At 38.6% G+C, this 13,310-nt stretch overlaps 1 long non-coding RNA gene across 1 annotated transcript; it reads right to left on the reverse strand.

Annotated features, from left to right (window-relative positions):
- Positions 1-200: 200 nt before the first annotated feature.
- Positions 201-2,113, reverse strand: LOC144014604 (uncharacterized). Its single transcript, XR_013282512.1, has 2 exons — positions 1,292-2,113; positions 201-861 (listed from the first exon to the last, which is right to left on the reverse strand). It is a non-coding gene; the product is annotated as an uncharacterized LOC144014604 (long non-coding RNA).
- Between the last annotated feature and the right edge of the window lie 11,197 nt (positions 2,114-13,310).

A 13,310-nucleotide genomic window follows, 5' to 3' on the forward strand; every position in this document is an offset into this window, starting at 1 on the left:
TATATATATATATACACACACACACACACACACACACACCGTATTTTCACGATTATAAGGCGCGCCGCATTATAAGGCGCACCTCCAATGAATGACATATTTTCAAACTTTTTCCATATATAAGGCGCTACAGTAGAGGCTGGGGTTACGTTATGCATCCATTAGATGGTGCTGCGCTAAAGGGAATGTCAACAAAACAGTCACATAGGTCAATCAAACTTTATTAATAGATTACAAAGCAGCTTTCTGACAACTCCAAAATGAATAAACAGCTGTTTTATTATTTTCTCTGAGGTAAAGTATTAGTATTAGCTAGCGATCCAAGATGGCGGGATTTTCTGCGCATGCGCGTCACCGATCGTGCAGGGTCACCGATAGCGTCTTGACAGCGAGACCTGTTGCGGCTCAATATTGATCCATATATAAGGCGCACTCGATTATAAGGCGGATGGTCAGCTTTTCAAAAAATTGAAGGCTTTTACCAATTTGATTTTTGAATGACAACAAGTCAGACACTACATATTAATCTTGACTGGAAAAAAAAATCTGTTGCAACAAGGAGAGTGAAATTCTGAGAAAAAAGTAAATTAAAAAAAAAATACAAAAAAAAGCACAAGCAGACTTAGAGAGAGATACCGCGCACGTCAAAGAGACTCACTACTTGACCTTTAAACATCCTGCTTCCGTTGCCACAGTGTGGGTAAGCTACCTCAAAATCAGAGCACACATACATTAATATCATCATACTTGGGTGGAATATGCTCATCGATAAGGCTTGCAAAATACATGTTACTTGAGGATTTCAGCACTCTGTTCGAAGTGATGGGATGCTGCTCCAAGCCAAATGAGAAATCCGGATGGCTGGAATGTAAAATGTCAAAAGATCAGAGGCTGACAGAGGAGGAATACAAAGAGAATCCACCACATAGTGAGCCTGTAAACATGCAGTACTGTGCAGATGTATAATAAAATGGCATGATTATGTACAATAGCACATTCCAAAAGGTAAAAATCAGCTAATGAGGGTTTTAAAAGCAGATAAGGAGACAAGTTAATTAATTTTCACATCTCTTTGAATGCTATTTGAGGAAATTAGAGCAGAGCACGAACAATACTCGGTCCTGAAAATGGCTACATCACATCTACCGTAAGTTATTTGTTGTTCTTGAATAAACCTTGTGCATGAGCAAAGTGAAATTTAAAAGTGGATTCAGTGATGTTCTCGAAAAGTGGAAGCCAAACATCTGCTTGTCACATTTAAAAAAACTGCGCATGCGGAAGACCATCCTACCAGCTCTCCTGCTTCATCCGGGGGGAAACGCCTCTCAAATGTCGCTAACGTCCGAGCTCATCTTCATCATCATCATCTTCATCAGTCTCTGAGGCCGACCTTGCTTTCTCCGGATGTCCTCTTGCGGCTCTCAGATATTTTCAAAGTGCGCGGTCAGCTCGGTGGAGCTCTGCAACGATGAATGGCCGAATCCGACGCTCACTGCACGAAGCTAGCTACATGCTACAAACACTCGACGTGCGCATGCGCGGCTGGGGACGAGCACGCACGACGTCGTTACGCAGATTGAATTGCAAAAGAGGAGCGTGACTCACCAAATTTAATTTTTACATGGAGGCTATTCTTTCTTTTCTTTCTTACAGGTTTATCAATTCTCTCTTCCTTATTATTTTCTAGCCACTTATGCAGTATAAACCGCTACAACAAATGCACGTGACGATGCCTGATGCCTGTGATTGGCTGACAGGTGCCGTGCTTCGTGACATTGCCGTTTTCAGCTGATCTAGGACCTGTCGAGTGTGGTTTGCTGTGTTAAGCACTGATTGCGAAACTTGCCAGCAAGCTAAATTCTCGCAGAATTTGTTCATAAATAGTGCGAGAATACATCTTGTATTGCTCCCGCTGATCGGGACGTGTTAAGATCGACGTTTAGAGTGTAGGCGACATTGTGACGAAACCAGGAAGTGTGTCTCGCTCGCTCGCTCTAGTTGCCTCTCTTACCTTGCAATATCTCCACATAGCGTCACACCCAGAGACTCATTTGATTGGCTATGAGCAACTTCCTTGTCACTTGTCAAACTATGGGAGCAGCTGTGATCCAAAAACGGCAAAGATGCTGTTTGCTACATCTCGTGTAAGAATTGAGAATTATTTTACAGGACTTTTGAGGTCCCGTGCGGGACATAACAATTTAGCCCAAAATTTGGGGCGTCTCGGCTAATACAGGACAGGACAGTTGGCAACCCTAAGCCCACCTTTAACATTTGTTTTTGCTTCTGTACAAGCGTAGATACTAATAGCTAATTGTACTTTGCCGCTTAAGATTTATTATTCTGAGCAAATATGCTGTAAGTTGAATGTATTGACTTATACCATTTGTGTAAAGTGCTAGCGCGCATATTTGTTTGCCCCCCCCCCCTTTTTTTTTTTACGTCAAGTCAGTTTGTGCTGACATGTTATTTCGCGTAGTTTGCTATCTAATAAGCCTCATGTAGCAGATTTGTTTATGTAAATAATAATTTAACTATTGAATACAGTTATTTATCTAACATGGGTCCGTTGTTGTGTACATGCTAGCTGCATAATGTTAATGCTTAAATCATTTGTTCTGTGTTCTTACAGACCACAGTAAACTCATACAACCACTAAATATTTTTCACACAACATATATACAGCACTGTAACTAAAAACAAAACAAAACACAAAAATAAACAGTTTAAATAATACATGTACATGTCTGAGTGTGACAATCAAAAGTCTTATCTTAGGTGCGGCTCTTGTGTTGGTGATATGGATAAATGAATTATATTACTGTACAGTACAGTACAGTTGACGGAGGGATATCATTTGAATGTGTGTGCCTCAGCTTTACAACACGACATTTTCGACCACACTGCTCCAATATCAGACCTCGTACTATCTACCCAAACAAATGTATTCAGAAAGCGAAAATGACAGCAGATGGTTGGATTGTAAGGGCAGTACTTTTGAACTGACACACTTCTTACACACTGGCAGCCTTAACCCACCCCCCTCCGGGGGACTGTAAAAGCTCTTTAATGCTATTGTACACAAGCATCTGACAAAATTACAGTGTGCTGTGTTATATAATCACCGTTTAGAGGAAAGAGCAGTCCACATGAAGAGGATGCAGGCTAAGATAAGCATGAGAGCGTCGCAACCTCTCGGACTTAATCCACTAAAAAAAAATATATTGCAAGCACACGTAATCCGACCTTGGATTTGGAACAAATATATTCTGTTATTTACATTTAGAGCCTGCCGACTGCTTGTTGGCTTTGATAAAATAAAAAATTTGTGTTATGTTTGCCCATTGTAATGTATGTGTTACACTAACTAACATCCATCCATTTTCTGAACCGCTTGCTCCTCACAAGGGTCGCGGGGGGTGCTGGACCCTATCCCAGCTGGATTTGGGCAGTAGGCGGAGTACACCCTGAACTGGTTGCCAGCCAAACGCAGGGCAACACTAACATTATACCGTTTAGCATTCACGCTACATTTGAGAGCACAATGGCGTCATGGCCTGGGTCACGTGCGCCAGAGTTCATGACCTGTTATGTGTCTGTTTAGGTCAGGGGTGTCCAAACTTTTTCATTTGAGGGCCACATACAGAAAATCAGAAGTACGCAAGGGCCACATAAATGTTATGAAGAGAAATTGTGTTTAGTCCTAAAAATTGTACAAATAATTTATTTGTGCTTTTGCATATTTAGAAAAATGCTACAGTATATAAACCAATTTATTTGTAATATGGCAGTCGGGTTATTATAGTTTTGGAATTTTTCACTTTAGTTTTTATTTTGTTTTGAGTTTTTTTGTTTTTTTTTATTTAGTTAGTTTTGATTAATTTTCAGGATGGTTCTGTTACTTTTTTTTAATTAGTTTTATTCTTTAATAAATGCTTAGTTTTAGTTTATTAGTTTCAGTATTAGTTTTATTTTTTTTTAAATGTGTATTACTCGTGCGTAACATTTAAAAAAAACACCATGGGCGCGACGTCATTATTCCGGTTTATATCAAAATAAATCTACTAAAAATCACATTTAAATTCATCCCCAAAGGCTCATGCATTAAATTAATTACCAAAGACTAAAACGAAGGACATTTTTGCTATAATTATAGTTTTATTTTAGTTAGTTTTGTAAACCTAAAATGTAGTTTCAGTTAGTTTTCTTTTTAAAAAAAGCATCTTCATTTTTGTTCTATTTCGTTAACGAAATTGTTCTTTTGAATTTCAGTTTTTTCGTTAGTTTTCGTTCACTAAAATAACCTTTAATAGCGCCTGTGTTTTTCGACACCTTCCCTTCTTACTTTGACCATCTCCAAACATTTTTGTTTTTATTTGATTTGAACTGAGTCAAATGCCAATTTTACAATATGTCGCGGGCCACTAAAAAATGGACGGCGGGCCGCAAATCGCCCCCGGCCGTAGTTTGGACACCCCTAGTATCTGTTTTCAACATATGATGTTCGTGATGTCAACTTTTAATCCTTTAGGTGATGTCGGGGACCTATGTGAGGTCGTTCTTTAGTCCTTTACGTCTGTGGGTGCAGGCTGAGAATTGTGTGGTTTGCCGGTTTATTGTCCAACTGTCCTGTGTACAGCGTCTCTGAGATTCTGCCTCTCGATGTGAATAAATGGAGAAAATCTTATTTGTTTCTGCATTTGGGATCCGAACCTTTCAGTACTCAACAAATGGAAAATTGTGTGCGTTCAGACATTTAATGTAGCACTTCTACAGGATAAAACACCTCATTCACTGTTACCTTGAGATGCAACATAGTGAAAAGACTCACTTTAATTACATACAATATGCCGTAATGCTGACAAGAGCTTTCGGTGGAAAGAAATGAACACTCAAGATCAAAAGACATGATTTGGAAATCTAGACGAAACACTGCAGAAAACCACAACGCTGTATAATTTGCTCATAGTTCCTGATAAAAGTCAAACACATCCTGTTTGTTTGTTTCTGAAGTGTCAATGTGACAGCAGCTTCTGCTTCCTGTTGATGCACAGATTTGCAGTCAAACTGTGTGAAAATATCACGCAAATTAAATTTTTGTTGGACAATATTGTTTGGTTGGTTGGTTTATTGGTTTTGAACATACAAACATAAACACATTGCAAGTGTAACAAAAAAAAGAAAATTAAATTAAATACAAATTTAAAGGAAGAAAGAAAAATTTGTCAAAAATAAATTTCATAATTTACATGTTCAAGGAGTAGGAAGAAGTGCACATACTTACCTAGTCCATATCATATGTATATACTAACAAATTGTTCCTATATAATAACTAGTACCAATACCCGCCTTTTTTCAAGTACTCGAGTACTCGTGACGCCGACGAGTACAAGCGACCGATGGCAGAGGGGGAAAACGTTAAGTGAGTCCTCCTTGCCTGTAGATGGCGCTAGCCTGCAGCAGTTTAACACCATGGCAAATCATGAGGATCACTTCCTGTTTTGACAGAAATGAACCCACAAGCGTGTCTGTGTTTTTCACCAAAACTTCACCGGTTTGGAAATACTTCAAAATTGTGAATCCTAAACTAAAAGAGCGTCCTCTGTAGTGGACCTTTTTTAAACCTGAATATCTCCCACCCAGTGCATACGATTGAATAACTCCTTCTGTGCTCTATAGAGGACATTCAGAGCTTTCCAATGATACCAAATGTGTATGGGTGGGGCTTTGCCACTTTTGATTGCATCATAAAAGAAAATGGCTTCCCTCAGTGCAAGCACTTTTTAGGGAAGAGGAAAGGTAAGTGTATAACACTTTTTATTGAACAAATTTAGGCTTTAAATGTTGTTCGCATGTTTTCTACAAGACTGTTAATTAAAAGTATTGTTTGAATTATTTTAACCGTATTTGAGCCTAGCATTTAAGTTTTAAAAAATGTCCTCTGTAGTGGACACGTCACAGCTTAAATATATATTGTATATATTTGTTTTCTTTTGCAGTATTCCAGTTACTTCACAAAGATTGGGGAGTATCAAAATAAACATGATTGGACAATATTTTTTTTCCTCGTAGTCAGGAGGATAATACAGTGGTACCTTGACTTACAAGTGACTCGACTTATGAGTTGTTTAAATGATATGAGCAGTCTCCAGCAGTTTGGCTGACTGAACGATCCTTCAAAAAAAGACGTTTACTGTAAAAATAATTGTAAAACTAAGAGAATCACATTATGACTTTAACCAAACCGCAATAAACTTGTCTTACAAAAGTACACTAGCTTAATGCTATCATACAATGCTAAGCAGTTTAATCTTACAAAAGTAGCATCCATGTAGATGTACCAAGAATATGTAACCACAGGTGGTAAGCATATATTCTTTATCCTCTGCAAGAAACAACAAATATTGTTAGCAGTTAGCAGCTAACAACCTACTGTCTTTCATCAAATCGAGTACGGTACTGTGAGTACTTTGTGTTATGTATTGGTGGATTCATGTTGGCTGCTAACTTGCTTCCAAACTGTCACTGCACATGTGTGCTGCCCCATATCAGCATTTTATATCCATTTGTGAAGCTAATAATCCTAACAAGATGTAAACATATGCGTCCTTTATTCTCCTGTCAATAATCCATACATTAGTGTGAAGGACGGACTGTTTCGTTTGCAAGTACTGTATGTGTGCTGCGCGTCTTACCAAAATAGAATGCTGCACAAGTAGAACACTGACACGGGATAGAAATAGATTAAAGGAGAAAACGATGCAAAATTGACACACAAATCCACAATGGTAAGAGCTGGAGGCGGCCTCGGCACATCAGTGATTACATCACACGTGGGAACGACTGAGATTAAAAGCTGTAAAATGCATTTGGACGAAGCGAACATAGAATAAATAGCGCTGCTGCCGAGTAAATTCAAGGCCTGTCTAATAATCCAGTCAGCCAAAACTCAGCATAAAAGGTGAAAGTTCATTTTCCAGTGCGTATGTGTGCGCGTCAGTTAATCTCTCTCCCTAAAGTAATTGAGCTTGGTGAAATATGCACTTAAGGTTTGTATTACTGTTTTACTATATGTATTAGTCGTCTTTTTTTCTACACATTCTTTATACAGCCCCTTGTTAGCCGGCTATTATGACTTGCCCCAAAGAACAACAATAATAATAATAATTTTTAAAAATGCCTCACATCCACCACAATATAGGCGTATAGAACCCCACTGACTAAGACGGAATAGAAAGGACAAGGTGGCAAGGACAGAAGAAACGTCATCATATCTTATCTAAATGAACACCAAGAAAGTGGTTTGTAAATTTTTAAAACCACAGCGCCATCTGCTGGTTCTGGTCTCGTCTGCTGGATAATGACCCAGGTACAAAATCGGCACCAATAATATATATATTATTTGTGAGAGCCATGAGCTATCAGGAAATTGTTAGCAAAAGTACAATACTTTAAAAATATATATCTTGCAAAATGACATTTAATGTACATTCGTAATTATCAGTTCTACTGTTACCGGGAGAAATAATCTTAAAGTGAGTGACGTGAAGTGACTCATATGCGTCAGACTTAATACGAGTAGAGTAAGATGGAATCCGTTTACCATCGGTATTATTATTACTGTTTAAGGCCTTCCTCGGAACAACACCCAAAATAACTTGGAATGATGCTGGCGACGATGATGACTTTTTGTTTATATGAGTCCTGAAGGACAGTAGTAGTAGAATAAAAAGCGAAGACATACACAAATGCCTCGCTTTTATTTTGTATGTTCTCTCTTGGTGCCCAAAACGTTTCATAAATATGAAATAACTGCGGCATGTCATAGTTCCCTCGATAATTGAGTTGTGCTGACATCTAGTGGAAGAAACTGGAAGAACATGTACCAACAGGTTTTCAAGGTCATATCGTGAAGAAAACAGGAAAGAATTCCAATGTGGCCCAATGATTCAATCCTGACCGTATATTTTACATCTAAATTTGTAACAAGCGTAAAAAGCCCCCCCCCCCCTCACCCCCTAAGCTAAAAGGGGCTTGTTGAGGGAAGTGGATAGCTAAGTAAATATGACATATGACTCTAATATGCAGTGACAGAGCCAAAAAATGTACCCCCCTCACAGACAGGATACAACATGAGTCACTGAAATCACAAAAGGTTTTATCATCAACCATAAATAGTCTAAATTCAGCTTTGTGCCCTTTCAACTGTTGTTTTTGAATGTTACGTTGCCTATTATTATTATTTTTTCTTATTTTACAGCTCCTAACTCTCTCTCCGTTTTTATGCCAAAGTCCAATTCGACGTTCCTCCCGTCATGGGGAAGGTTTCCCAAGTATACTGTAGATCAGCACATGACTCATGAGGCCCCCCAGACAGACGAGAAAGTTCCTGCTCGTCATCTGATCGTCCGTTACCGCAACCGTGCAATAAACTGAGAGAGTCATGTTTGGATTTACTTTGGAGGCAGCAATTCACTTGCCTGATTGCAGCGTGGGTTTCGGTTTTCCAGTCAGTGACGGCGTGAATAGTCACTGGGAACGCCGGACTGGAAATGTGGCAACGGATGAATGGATGGTTAGAAAGTAAGCACTTGGGAGAAAGGTGGACAGAAGTCGGACGGAGGGAGGAGTGGTGGACATATATAAGTGGACAGAGGACAGACTGCTAGGGAGACGGCTAGTCGGACGGGAAATGGACAAACAGGGGTGGGCAGACAGACATGTTGGTTTGTACTCGATAAGTAGATCCAGAAACGGACAGGAGCAGCTAGCTACAGAAGCTGAAGGGTTCACGAAGGTTTTGTTTCGCCAATAAAAACCTTTGCGGGATCTATTTCACGGGCGGCCGGCCGCACACAAGCACACACAGACGCACGCTCATATGCAGACACAAAGACACTCGCACTCATGTACGCACAAATTGAAAGGCAAGCCCGTGGCCTCCTTCCAGAGAGGGCTAATAAGTACCTTTCTAGGCGCGCCAACACACGGCCCCAAATCTGGGTTCTGAAAGACAAGCAGAAACAATGGCTTGACAAAAAAAAAAAAAAAAAAACATCAAACAACGATACAAATTCTTCATCTTGTAATTGTTGAATAGAACATAACCACATCCTGATTCTTGTGATTTTGGTCATGTATTTTCAACAAATGTATTTGTCAGTGTTAAATGCTAACCAATTAGAGCCAGAAAGATGTTCAACATTACAAGTACAGTGGTACCTTGAGATACGAGTGGCTCAACTTACAAGTTTTTCAGGAAAGGTGAGCCGAGCAGGTGACTTAACTCACTTTGCAACAATCAGCAGTCGAGCAGGTAACCGTAAATATCCTTCAAAAAGATGTTCCAAGCTGCTTATTACCACTCTCACCTTAAGGTTACTATCAAACTAAATATAAAACAATGACAATTACACATGGTGTATTTAAAGTGATGACAGAGCCTCTGCTAGCTTAAAGCTAACATACACTGGAAAACACCATAGTGCTCCGCTAGCTTAAAGCTAACATAGCATCTAGTGGCAGAGTTATTACTCTTCAATCAATCAATCAATCAACTTTATTTATATAGCACCTTTCATACATTTAAAATGCAACTCAAAGTGCTGGACATCCATAATGCAATAAAATAAAAGAAAGAAAAAGCCCCCCCATCCCCATGATCGTACCCACAGACACACCCAAAACCCAACAAACACATGAAAACCACAACATGGCGGGGCACAGATGTACCCTGTAAGGAAAGGCACCCAGGAGGAGTTCATCCACAGTGAGATGGATGAAGACCAAGCATCCCTCTCACTGTGGAGGCTCCCCCATGAGAAAACACTGGAGCTAAAAATTTTATAACTACCAAATAAAAACATTTAAACACTAAAAGAAAACGGTTAAACACGATAGAAAAAATAAATAAATAAAAACAAAGCTACAAGACAATATAGATTAAAAGTTAAATAAATAAAAGGGGATAAAAAAGTAAAAATAATAAGTAAAATAAAATAAAATAAAATAAAAATAAAAAAGGTCAATCAAATGCCAAACTAAAAAAGTAAGTCTTAAGCCTCCTCTTAAAAACATAAATATTCTCTGCAGACCTGATGCTCTCTGGCATGCCATTCCATAGGTGAGGACCATAGTGGCTAAAGGCAGCTTCACCATGTGTCTTGGTCCTCACCTTTGGAATAGTTAAAAGGCCGCTGCCAGAAGACCTCAGAGGCCGCGAGGGGTAATAGGGTAAAAGCAAGTCAGATAAATAAGATGGGCCAAGACCGTTAAGACATTTAAAAACTAATAAAAGCACCTTAAAATCAATCCTGAAACGCACGGGGAGCCAATGCAGCGATTTTAAAACTGGTGTAATGTGCTCCCGCCCTCCGGTCCCCGTCAGCACACGTGCAGCTGAGTTCTGAAGGAGCTGTAGGACTGAAATATTCTTTTTGGGAAGACCAGAGAGCAGGGAATTACAATAATCTAAACGACAAGAAATAAAAGCATGCATCAGCACCTCCGTGTTGGCCTGTGAGAGAAACGGGCGGACTCTGGCAATATTCTTAAGATGGTAAAAACCGATCTTGGCTACATTTTTAATATGAGGATTAAAAGTTAGCTCAGAGTCAAAAAGGACGCCCAAATTCTTTACACATTGCGTGGGTTTAAAATCTTGTAGTTTAGGTAAAAGTTTCTCTCTCTGACCTTCAGGACCGATGACTAAAACCTCTGTTTTGTCCTGGTTGAGCTGCAGGAAATTTTCTGCCATCCATGACTTAATATCTAAAATACAATTTAAAAGGGTATCAATAGGCCCCATGTCATCAGGTGACACGGCGATATACAGCTGTGTATCATCAGCGTAACTGTGGAAGTTGACGCCGTGTCTCCTGATGACTTCCCCAAGGGGAAGCATATAAAGATTAAAAAGTAATGGGCCTAAGATTGAGCCTTGGGGAACCCCACATTTAATTTCATGGGTTTCAGAGGAACATGTATCCATACTTACAAAGAAATATCGGTGTGTGAGATAGGAATAAAACCAGTTAAAAACTGTACCAGAGATGCCCACCAGGCTTCTAAGTCTGTTTAATAAAGTGTGGTGATCTACTGTATCAAAGGCAGCACTTAAATCCAGTAGCACCAAGACTGTAAGCTTTTTCATATCTTCATTACACCTGATATCATTTAAAATCTTTAAAAGGGCAGTCTCGGTACTGTGGTTCATCCTAAAACCAGACTGATATTTCTCTAAAATATTATTTGTATCTAAAAATGAATTCAATTGAATAAAAACAATTTTTTCTAAAATCTTACTTAAAAAGGGTAAGTTGGATATAGGTCGATAACTATTAAAACTGCTGGGGTCCAAATTGCTTTTCTTCAGAAGGGGCTTCACCACCGCCGTTTTAAAGGCGGCAGGAAAGACACCCGTCTGAAGAGAGCAATTGACTATAGTTAAAATCTGTTCCTCAAAAAATCCATAAAATGTCTTAAAAAGTGATGTGGGAATCGGATCTAAAAGGCAGGTTGTTGGGTTGACCTGGGAGAAAACTCGACCAAGTGTCCTTGCATCAACCAGGGTAAAACTTTCCAGTGTTTCCTCAGGTAAAAGTGACTGTCCATATTTATTAAAAATTATATTTTGATCAACTAAAAGACTGGACCTAATGCCATCAATTTTACTTCTGAAGTGGTCTGCAAAGCCATCACAGAGAGTGTTTGATGGAGTCTGTGATGGCTTTTTAAAATCAGGATTGGTTAAAAGATCGAAAGTGGAGAAAAGAAATTTAGGATCTTTTGAATGAACTGCGAAAGCAACGGATATCTGAACATGAAGACTGCGTGTGCAAGCAACACTTGAAGACAGATACTAAATACTTTGATGGCTGTTTTTTGTTTGTTTGTTTGTTTGTTTGTTTGCTTTGGCTTGTGAGCGTAACTAACTCACTAAATCACAGATTACTGGAAATAATCTTCAAAAAGATGTTTCAAGCTGTTTATTACCACTCTCAACTGAATCACAAAACAAAATGAAATGCGCGTTTGTGTATTTAAAAATGACAACATAGCATCTGCTAGCTTAAAGCTAACATACACTGGGAAACACCATAGCGCTACATGCTAACAATTAGCATCCATGTGGCGCAGTTGTTACTCTTTAAAGCAACAGATATCTGAAAACGAAGACTGCATGTGCAGCAACACTTGAAGATAGATACTATAAAAAATACTTTGATGGCCATTTTTTTCCTTTTTTTTTTTTTTTTTGTGGGCTTTGGCTTGTGAGAGCAATTAACTAACGTGACGTCACAACAATAGTTTAGCAGATAACCGGAAATAATCTTCAAAAAGACCAAGCTGTTTATTACCCCTCTTAACAGAATCATAAAACAAAGTGAAATACACGTTTGTGTATTTACTATCATGACATAGCCGCTGCTAGCTTAAAGCTAACATACACTGGGAAACACCATAGTGCTACATGCTAACAATTAGCATCCATGTGGCGGAGTTGTTACTCTTTAAAGCAACAGATATCTGAAAACAAAGACTACATGTGCAGCAACACTTGAAGATAGGTACTATAAAAATACTTCGATGGCCTTATTTTTGTTTGTTTGTTTGTTTGTTTTTGGCTTTGGTTTGTGAGAGGAATTAACTCACTGCACAACAATAGTTTAGCAGATAACCGGAAATAATCTTCAAAAAGACCAAGCTGTTTATTACCCCTCTCAACAGAATTATAAAACAAAGTGAAATACACATTTCTGTATTTACTATCATGACATAGTCGCTGCTAGCTTAAATCTAACATACACTGGGAAACACTATAGTGCTACATGCTAACAATTAGCATCCATGTGGCGGAGTTGTTACTCTTTAATATCTGAAAATGAAGACTGCGTGCGCAGCAAGACTTGAAAACAGATAATATAAAAATACTTGCATGTCGCTGGCGTTAGGCCGAAATCTCATAATTCATAATTTGGCAAAAATTTATTTATTTTATTTTTTTTAAATGTAATATACTTTTGGCCAGTCAACACACGTGGCTGTCATTTTATTATTATTATTATTTTTTTTTTTTTACGAATTATTGAGCGATCTTAAGTGTTGAAAATGGCTTTGTTTCTTGATGATGTAATGTTAATGGTTGAAAAATGCCACATAAAGTGTGACAAAAACTATCATGTAAACACAGGTGCAGTCTATTTTTCTAATTAAAAGCACATGACAAAACAACTGTTAGGAGCGTGGTCCCTACATCTAAAAAGGCACCAATGGACATCATGTAAAGTATGAGGGAAACTTTTTGTTCG

Source organism: Festucalex cinctus, chromosome 1, assembly GCF_051991245.1.
Source record: "Festucalex cinctus isolate MCC-2025b chromosome 1, RoL_Fcin_1.0, whole genome shotgun sequence".
Lineage (NCBI taxonomy): Eukaryota > Metazoa > Chordata > Actinopteri > Syngnathiformes > Syngnathidae > Festucalex > Festucalex cinctus.